The sequence below is a fragment of the Lepisosteus platostomus genome, chromosome 28 (genome assembly GCF_059453375.1).
Source record: "Lepisosteus platostomus isolate fLepPlt1 chromosome 28, fLepPlt1.hap1, whole genome shotgun sequence".
NCBI classification, from domain to species: domain Eukaryota; kingdom Metazoa; phylum Chordata; class Actinopteri; order Semionotiformes; family Lepisosteidae; genus Lepisosteus; species Lepisosteus platostomus.
Genome location: NC_142638.1, coordinates 8,715,555 through 8,724,226, shown reverse-complemented (window position 1 = coordinate 8,724,226; position 8,672 = coordinate 8,715,555). Strand labels below are relative to the sequence as shown.

At 43.3% G+C, this 8,672-nt stretch overlaps 1 long non-coding RNA gene across 1 annotated transcript in view; it reads right to left on the bottom strand.

The window, feature by feature from the left end:
• Nucleotides 1-5,918: 5,918 nt before the first annotated feature.
• Nucleotides 5,919-8,672, bottom strand: part of LOC148638783 (uncharacterized) — a 102,240-nt gene continuing 99,486 nt past the window's right edge. The window contains exon 3 of the long non-coding RNA XR_015931018.1: nt 5,919-7,054. This is a non-coding gene — a long non-coding RNA (uncharacterized LOC148638783). The remainder of the gene's footprint in view (nt 7,055-8,672) is intronic.

Below are 8,672 nucleotides of genomic sequence, written 5' to 3'. Positions count from 1 at the left end.
CCATGGGAAAAAACAGTGACCTCCCCAACTCTGCCTGCTTTACAGTTCCGCCTGAAGTACTTCTCATTACCAAGGAAACCTCCAAACTAATGTCTTCAAATAGTTTACGCCTTCACATCACTTTTGACATTTTTTGCTCTCACATTGGTGCACTTGCGTTCTGAAGTGGCTGAAGGACATTTTTATCTTCTTCTACAAACTTGGCTAGAGATTCTCCATTTTAAGCAACGGGGCCAAATGTTTATTGTGAAAATGAGTATGCCCACAGATGCAGTTTAGTTACTACCACCCAGTTTTGCATGCAATAGAAAATTAAGAACTAAATACATTTCCATCATTATAAATGCATTTACTCATGTTGAGCACATATTACAGTAGCCACATTATACCAGGAGGAAAACTGCTAGCGTGAGGCAACAGATTTGAAATCATGTCACCTTGTCAGGTCAGACTCATAGGACAGTGGGCAGTAAAGGGCAAGTAAGTAGTGCACAAAACTGCGCCCACAACAAGACGATTTCTGCTGAATTGATCGATAGTTATGAAAGCATAACTTGCCTACTGAGAAAGTGAGAAAGATAGAGTCAGTACCAGAGCAGAGTGGCTCACTGGGTCAGAGCCCATCCTGGTTTCTGTGGTGTTTTAGTGGACTAGAGGGCACATAACGCCCCCCTGGGTGGGGCAAAGGTCCCAAGCAGGTTAACCCCCAGGAATCCTTGTCCCCACTCACACAGCTGGGTGGACTGGAGCACCTCACTTCATGTACAACAACGGTGTCTCAAGCAGGGACTCAAACCCACAACCTGTCACCCATGAGTCTAAAGACTTACCCACGACACCATCCCGTCCTCCGGGTGAGGGCACACATACAGCACAGCAAGAAATGGTAAGTAAAAAAAGAAGAGGACATATTTTTTTTCCAATTAAATATGTTTTAAACAGCCTCAAATTATGATAAATTGGGTGATTAAGTCGTCTAAACTATCACAAAAAGCTGAAGAACTGCAAAACGAACACAGACAGCCTTTTCTATTTTTAAACAAACAGATCTCTTAACTTTTACTAGAGGAACAGGATATATTTTCCCTCTTCCCCCAACAAACATTTCCACTCCATTAGCTGAAAGTCCCAGCGGTGACCTCATTAGACAGGGAAAGAACAACACTACCACAAGCCTGTTGGAGGCACATGATATTCTGAACGGTCAGGTCTTTGGGGAGAAATATAATTATTTTCTCATAGGACCAAACATCATTTAATTACCAACAACAGCTGTCTGCCCCCAGGAGGTCCTGAGGAGACCTGCCTCTGCGCCGGTGTTGGCAGTGTGAGGCCAGTACTGGACACAACCCCGTCCAGTTTCAGACCTTGTGATCTTTCTCCTCTGATCCCTGCAACAAACATCAGGCACCCATAAATATCACCCACATGTCTTGAAAAAGAATCTCCCCATCAGGCTCATAGTCTTTTTACTAATTTAAATATGTACACCCTTCAGGGGGCATACAGTTTATATATGGTTTGATTCTAGTTAAAGTATTAATTCAGTATGATATGCCATAGTTTCACAAAGCTTTCATCATGATTTATTCTTCCCTGTGCCTTACTACACTCCTAACCGCTTTTAGCAGAGTTTATCACAGTAAACCTTCAAGACTGCAGAATCTGTCTGATTAGAATGAGCACCATCCACCCAAAGCCAGAGGACCTTTAATACCACCCTGGTCTAAATTTCAGCTTTCTATATATAAGCGTCTGCCTTGGGAGGTGCCAATGCAAACGGCACAGCTCCAGTATCTGGGTGTGTGAGAATCTGCTCTGTTTGGGGCATCATGTTGTGTTACAGTCATGCTGTCACTATGTCAAGGCAGCTAATACTAATTAACAGTGCAGGGCTGCACACGATTGGGTTTCTGAAGGGATCTGCACAGCTAAAACCAGGGCACAAACCCATGCAACCCAATCTATGGCATTAATATTCAATATACACAATATTGCCCCCGACTGGAAATGTCTAATTATATATTGTGTAACATTCTCTGAATTCCACAGAAGGCTGGATAAGTAGCCAGAGACCAAAACTGTTTAAAAGCAGGCCAGCAGGTGGAGAGGTTCGTTAATTAGCCCACAATGCCACCTAGCCTCTCCCCGGTGAGCAGTGCTTTTGATCTTCGGAGTGACAAAAGGACACCGTCACCTGACGGATGTTTCGATATTGATCTTGCTCCTTTATCCTTTTTGTAAAATGTATTTGTCACTCCAAGCGACAGGTCTTCCTTCAAACTGTCCCTCTACAGCTCGCGTCTGCTTGGAGGGTCGGGTTACAGGACCTGCTGTTGTGGCTTCACTCTGCCCCCCCTCACCCCACCCCACCCCCCCCGCTGCTGCCATCTGTCCCAGCGCCCGGCTGACCCCTCGTCCGGGAGGCTTGAGCGACAGACAGGACGGAGCAGCGGAGATCCTCTGAGCTCTGAAAGCCCTTCTACGGGGAGGTGAAGAACTTGTCTTTTATTACTAGGAATCCTTTCCTACTGTGAGAAAAAAAGAACAGGTCTGGGAATGATTTCAACAGACCCAAAGAAACAAGAACTTGTTCTGGTAAACAAGCTGCACCACCAGTCCCAACTCTTCCTGTAACAGGACAGTAACTCTTAACAAGAGTTAGACTCCTATTGCACAGCAGTTTCAGCCATGTTAGGTGTTGCCTGCTGAAGACCTCTGCACACATGGGTATTCCATGTGACCTGGTTTCGTAAAAGATGGATCTGCAAATGTTTTGAAATGGATTTGTATTGACATCTATTCCTTCTTTGTTTTTGTTTACACTATATACTGTATATGCAGACACATAGTATTAAAGGATATTTAGAATTGCTCACAGTTCTGAAGGTTCTGTAGGAGAGATGAACACTGATTTTTACTCAAAGCAGAAGTGACTTTTATCTAAGCACCTCACACCAGAGGAAAAAAATGTTTGGATGAAAATATTGCAGTGTTAATAACCAGCCGGTTGAATACTTATATTGAATAATCAAAACCATTCGTTACTTTATCATACAGCTGCAGACCTGGTGATTTAAGCTGCTGCTAAATCAGTAAGAAGAAATTCATAATAAGCGAGCAAGATCAGTATCTTTCATTAACTGCCTGAGGTAAGAGTGCAAGTACTGCTGTTCAAAAAGGCCTTAATGTGTACATTCCCACTTATGAACATTTGTAATAGGTTAATTTTTCTCACGGGTTGCTTTGCTGCTCCCATTAATAAAGCTTCCTTGTTTAGAAGGTTTATTTATTGCATTTTGCAATATACATCCTAAAATATTGTTTGCACATGTAAATTGTTGTGACAGTGTTTCAATTGAGATTAATCCGGCAAAAGGAAAACACAAAAGTTCCCATCCCCTTCCCATGTCCCTCACAAAAAGGGGTAAAAGTAAAGGAAAAGGGGACAGGCACAAAAAGAGGACATGGAGAAACACTCATTCTGCCAAAGACGCTGCCTTTCTTAAACACAAAAAAGTGAAGCTGGGTCTACCAGTTGTCGTTTTGTTCAGTTTCTTTCTGTTCCGTGGTAAGGTGGAGAAAAAGCAGGAGATCATCTTCAATGTGATTTTGTTCTTTGTTCAGTTAGGAGATGTTTAAAAAAAGGTGGACTGTTTACAGCCGCTTTAGTAACACAAATTATTATCAGTTTTCTTTGTGATGTGGGAAATTCCAGCAGGAATAATACTTCCAGGCGAACATGTCATGGAAATTGATCTATACTAGAGCATTCTTCTGTTCGATCCCCTTTATTAGGCTCAACAACATATTGCGTAGATGAAACGGTACGATAAACTACTGACCTGATGGTGAAATTCATCGCCCTGGACACCTACTGCTTACCGTCATGTTAACCTGAACCAAACTGCACCCTCATCAGTCACACCTTGCTCTCCAGTTCCATTATTCAAATTGTCTTCCGTCTTTGTATGGGCCTTAACACTCACAGGCTCCGATCACAGCAGTGTTGCTCAAATAGTTAGATTGGTTAGATTTCTGTACACTTCGCTTGGCTCAGATGGCCCCGATTCCTGTAAGAATGGGTACTCTGCAGATTGGCACAATAAATAAGAATTAGCTGGTTAAATAATGGTTTAAAAATAAAAACATTGTGCACAATGTATGTACCATTCATGGTTGCACTTAGAAACATCCAGAAAATTGTGAATCACAGCTAAAGGAAGCGTCCAGGCAGCTGGCAGGGAATGTTGGTACAGAGTGCAGTCAGGGCCTTGGAGAAATCCGACCTCACAACGGTACAGCACGCAGAGATGGGCAGAACCAAGCCGTGGAAAAATCCAAAGAGGGCACACGGCACCTGCTGGGTTCCTCTTTGCGGGTTGAAAGCTACAGCAAAGTTAATATTGCGCCAGAAACCAGATGAGGAAGACCTTTCCTTGCCTGGAACTGCTTCTCTCTGCCAGCTGAAGATATGCCAAGCAGCAGCCCTGTGTATAAGACACACGACCCTGATCCCTCCAGTGGCAACCACAGGGAGATTTGAACCATACTGTATAGCCATCTCTGTTTGAATCCAACTAGGACAAAAAGGAGTTTCTTCATCTATATTATGTAGGAATTACCACTAATAATAGGATACTGCAAAAACAAAATACCTATAGTCTTATGAAAATACCAACCTATGTCTTAGACACAACCTTCACTTACACTAAGTGTATGTGGTGAACAATCAGAGCCTCCCTAGTATTAGAACACCTTGGGCAGGTATTAACACAGATCACACTGGGTGCGAAGAAACCAGGCTTGTCATTTAGCATCTTTAATTCACAATCTGATCAGACCAGAATCTTCAAATACATGACCATAGCAAGAGAAGGCGAACTGCTTTAGCAGACAATATAGAGTGTTGCAGCAGCAAACCCATCACGTTCGTGAATCAGATCCGAGCGACCTGTTGTCAGTCCTACACTGCTCGGGTACGGCTTTGGAACAATTTGAATTATTCTTGGCTATCCAGCTCCTGACAATACTATACTTTACATGGTGGTGGTGGTGGTGATGATGATGACGAACATGTCAAATACACCTCATCAAACTCGAAAGACCAGCCCGGCCTTTGTGTTTAGGTGGGAGCTGTAGCGTGCAGGCCCTGTGAACACCAGCGGATTTTGCCTATCCCTGCTGCGGCGGAGCTCAGGGCAGGTTACGCACAGGAGGGGGGCGGGGGGAAGCACATGGGGCTGCAGGAAAGGTTTTACAAGCCAGGCGGGTGTGTGATCTGGCTCTCTGGGTAGCGCAAAAACAGCAGGTGGGGGCAAGACAGAGGGCGGCGCTTGAGGCAGCACAATACTGGGCGTCCTTCTCAATGACAGCTGAGAGAGGCTCCGGGGCATGCTGATGACACAATCACACCCAGGGCCTCCCACCAGGTGTGTGGCTGCTGAGGCACTGTCTCAGGTGCCCCTAGCAAACATTCTCCAGGGCAACACTGTACAGGGTGTGGTGGGACTGAATATAGGGGCTCCGGATCTCAGATCTTAAAGCTGCAGCATTCTACAGTCAAGAGGTTCGACAGAATGAGGAGAAGCTGAACACAGTACCTTGGCGTTGTCCTCTGCGTCCTCACTGCATCGGGGATGTGCAAACAGGGGGAAGATAGGTTTAATTCAACTGTAAAGAAAATAAAAAAAATAAATTGAAAACTAAGAAAATAATACATTGATCTGGGGTGCTAGAATTCAAATTCTCTTCTTCTCAGAGGGAAAGAAAGCAGAGAAATATCTTTCTATACTTGGCACATATGCTTAATTATCATAGTCCTTTAAAGAAATTAATCTCCTTTTCCTGGAAACACTAAGGCTATTCTATAAATAATATCCTTTGATCTTAATTGGTTTTATTAATATAGACCCTGCTCCCTCTGTGTATATAACTTTGGACAAAACAGGTGGGGTCCAATGATCTGTTGTCTTTCAAAGATAAAATACACTGTGAATGGATTATTAAAAATCATTATCATGACCAAGCATTTGAAGATTTGGATCAATTTGCATTAAAGAGCCTAAATGCTTGGTTTCTTCTCACCTAAACTAAAATGCATTCCTAACATTCCAAGATATTATTAATATAAAACCCTAGCACTGAGCAGTTTTTCATACTCATATCATGCTGTATAGTATGTATATATATATATTGTAGCTCCGGATTGTGCCTAAGATGCATGAGACATTTGAACAGTAGTTTACTTGTAAATTTACGACTGAGGTGTTACACTGTGCACAGAGAGAACATGCTAAAGTCTTCTGTACTTGCATTTAATATTCAGTTTGTGTCTTTTATAAATTTTGAATTGGAAAAAAAAAAACTTTGGAGAGCATTCATGTGAAATCACCTGGTTTCAATCCGTTCCAGAACACATGAAACAGAGGCCTTAACCATGAGCGAGGTTCAATCCAGCATCATTATACCTAATCAAATAAGTAAATAAACAATATATGCCTGGATTGACACAGCACAACAGTTAATTGGCAGTAATTAGCACTATTAATCCGCATTATTCTGCATCAGAATAACTGGAGGCTAATGGATTGTCTGTGGCCAGAAGCTGAGCAGACAAAGGGATTTAGAGGTGTGGTGAAGCAGTAAAAAACAACTACTAACCACTAACCACTAAAGATCCAACTAGGACTTTGATCTGCTACTTCCTAACATGTGACATACTTGCCTACTGTATAAGACCTTTATGTTTAGTATGGTAGGAAACAGCTGCTTTTGAATGTCTGAATGTCTGTTCTATTCTGCACATGCTTTTCGTTTTCAGAGTCACTCAAGGCAATTCTGTGCCATAATAATACTACAGGGTCCTGACACAGTGGGGTAAGCTTCCACAAGAACACCAGCGCTGTACAAACACAAGGTTACAGTGTCATGGAAACATGGTTTACTTGATGGTGTCTGGACAAATGGACTCCCCTTGGGCTCCAACTTCCTGAAACCACCCTTCACATGGCAAAGACAGCAAGGGGAGAAAAATGTGTTCTAGCATCATACCCTATAAAAAAACATCAAAGAATTCAACATCATGCATGTAATTAAACAATCTGGCCAGCAAGGAAACAGAACACATTTAGAAGTTGCAATAAATAACACTTTCTAAGCAGTGATTTACAATGCTTCTCATCAATGTGATCATGTTAACATTAATATCAAATTAAAAATTTTACTTGCATAACAATATCTAAGTTAAAAAATGTCATTCTTTAAAGAAAGTGAAATAATTGACTTGGTTTGTCAGACAAAACAAATGGTGATAACAGTGACTCAATTTCAGCGCTTAAATTGGTACCAGTGTGAAAAACGAAGGAAGAAAAAAAATATTAATAAATTAGTACAGGTATGTAAACTGCAAGCTTCAGTTTTCTCAATGCACCTGTGACTGTAAAACCCTGTATGACATTAACAAGGCAGCTCTGAGCTTTTGAGCGGTAGACAAGGTGTTTGCCTATGCAGGAAGCTTCTAGCTCTGATTGCACATTTCTCCCGAGAGCAGACCGTTTGGTGTGGTATTGTCATGCAGTTCTCCTGGTTACTCCCTGGTCTTCAGCCTCCAGGGCATATCCCTCAATGAACAGGCCAGCATTGTCCTCTAAGGCCTTTAAAAGGTCCAACTGCCTCTTTCTATTGCAACTTCCCCTCCTCCTCCACAATAACGCCTTTGCCCCTGGGGCAAGGAATGTTTTGCAAAATCCACTCCTGCCTCCTCCCAGCTTCCCCTCCCCCTCACACTCCAGCTAACAAAGGTAGCAAAAACAAAACCCCAGTCTCCTCCACCTGAGAAGACCTCTTCAAACAGTGTTCCTGCCTCCTTTCTTCTCCCTTCTCCTTTTCCCTGAAAGAGGACATGGAGAGGGGTGTCATGGCCCATCCCAGACCTCTCCCTCCCCACCAGGGACTCGGGCACGCAATGTGCTCCTCAGGCCCCGTGGAAAGGTGCCGGGATTTTGTCAAGGGTCCCTGATCTGCACACCAGGTAGAAAGGCCATTGAAGTATCTTTGATGGTTTCGTTTCAATAAATGAAGGAGGGAGGAGGAAAAGATGAAGAAGGAGAAACAGAAGGGGTTAAGTGAAAATGGAGGAGAACAAGAAACTGACGACCACACTACTCTGTGGAACAAGGAGCAGAAGTCATAAATTCCCCAAGACTCACGACACTCCCCCACGGTAAACTGACACTGCAGATTTTCAGGCTTTCCATGACTAAGCATCTACGTTACTTCAGCATGGTTTCCCACATGTCTCCATCCTTTATCCTGAGCCCACACTTTGCTCTGCAATACGTTAATAAGTGAAGCCTGGCTGACAGATGGCTCATTTTCTCTTTCTTTGTGAGAGGAAACTTTCCGAAATCTAGTCAGGGCTCTGGCTGAGCTTGCTGCTCTGCGGGATGTGCACAGGAACTCCTAGACATTCCGGGCCCATCATCCCACTGAACTGGTTCTTCTTCTTCACGCTGTCCTGGCTTGTAAGCGGGTTTCAGGCGTTTTGAGCAGGCGGAGGCTTTCTCTGGATGTCCCTGGGGCTGACATTGTCCAAATGACAAACTCGGAGCCCTGGCTGGATTCCAAGTCAACAGTCTTGTAGTATTTCCTTGGACACTGGTCCTGTCACA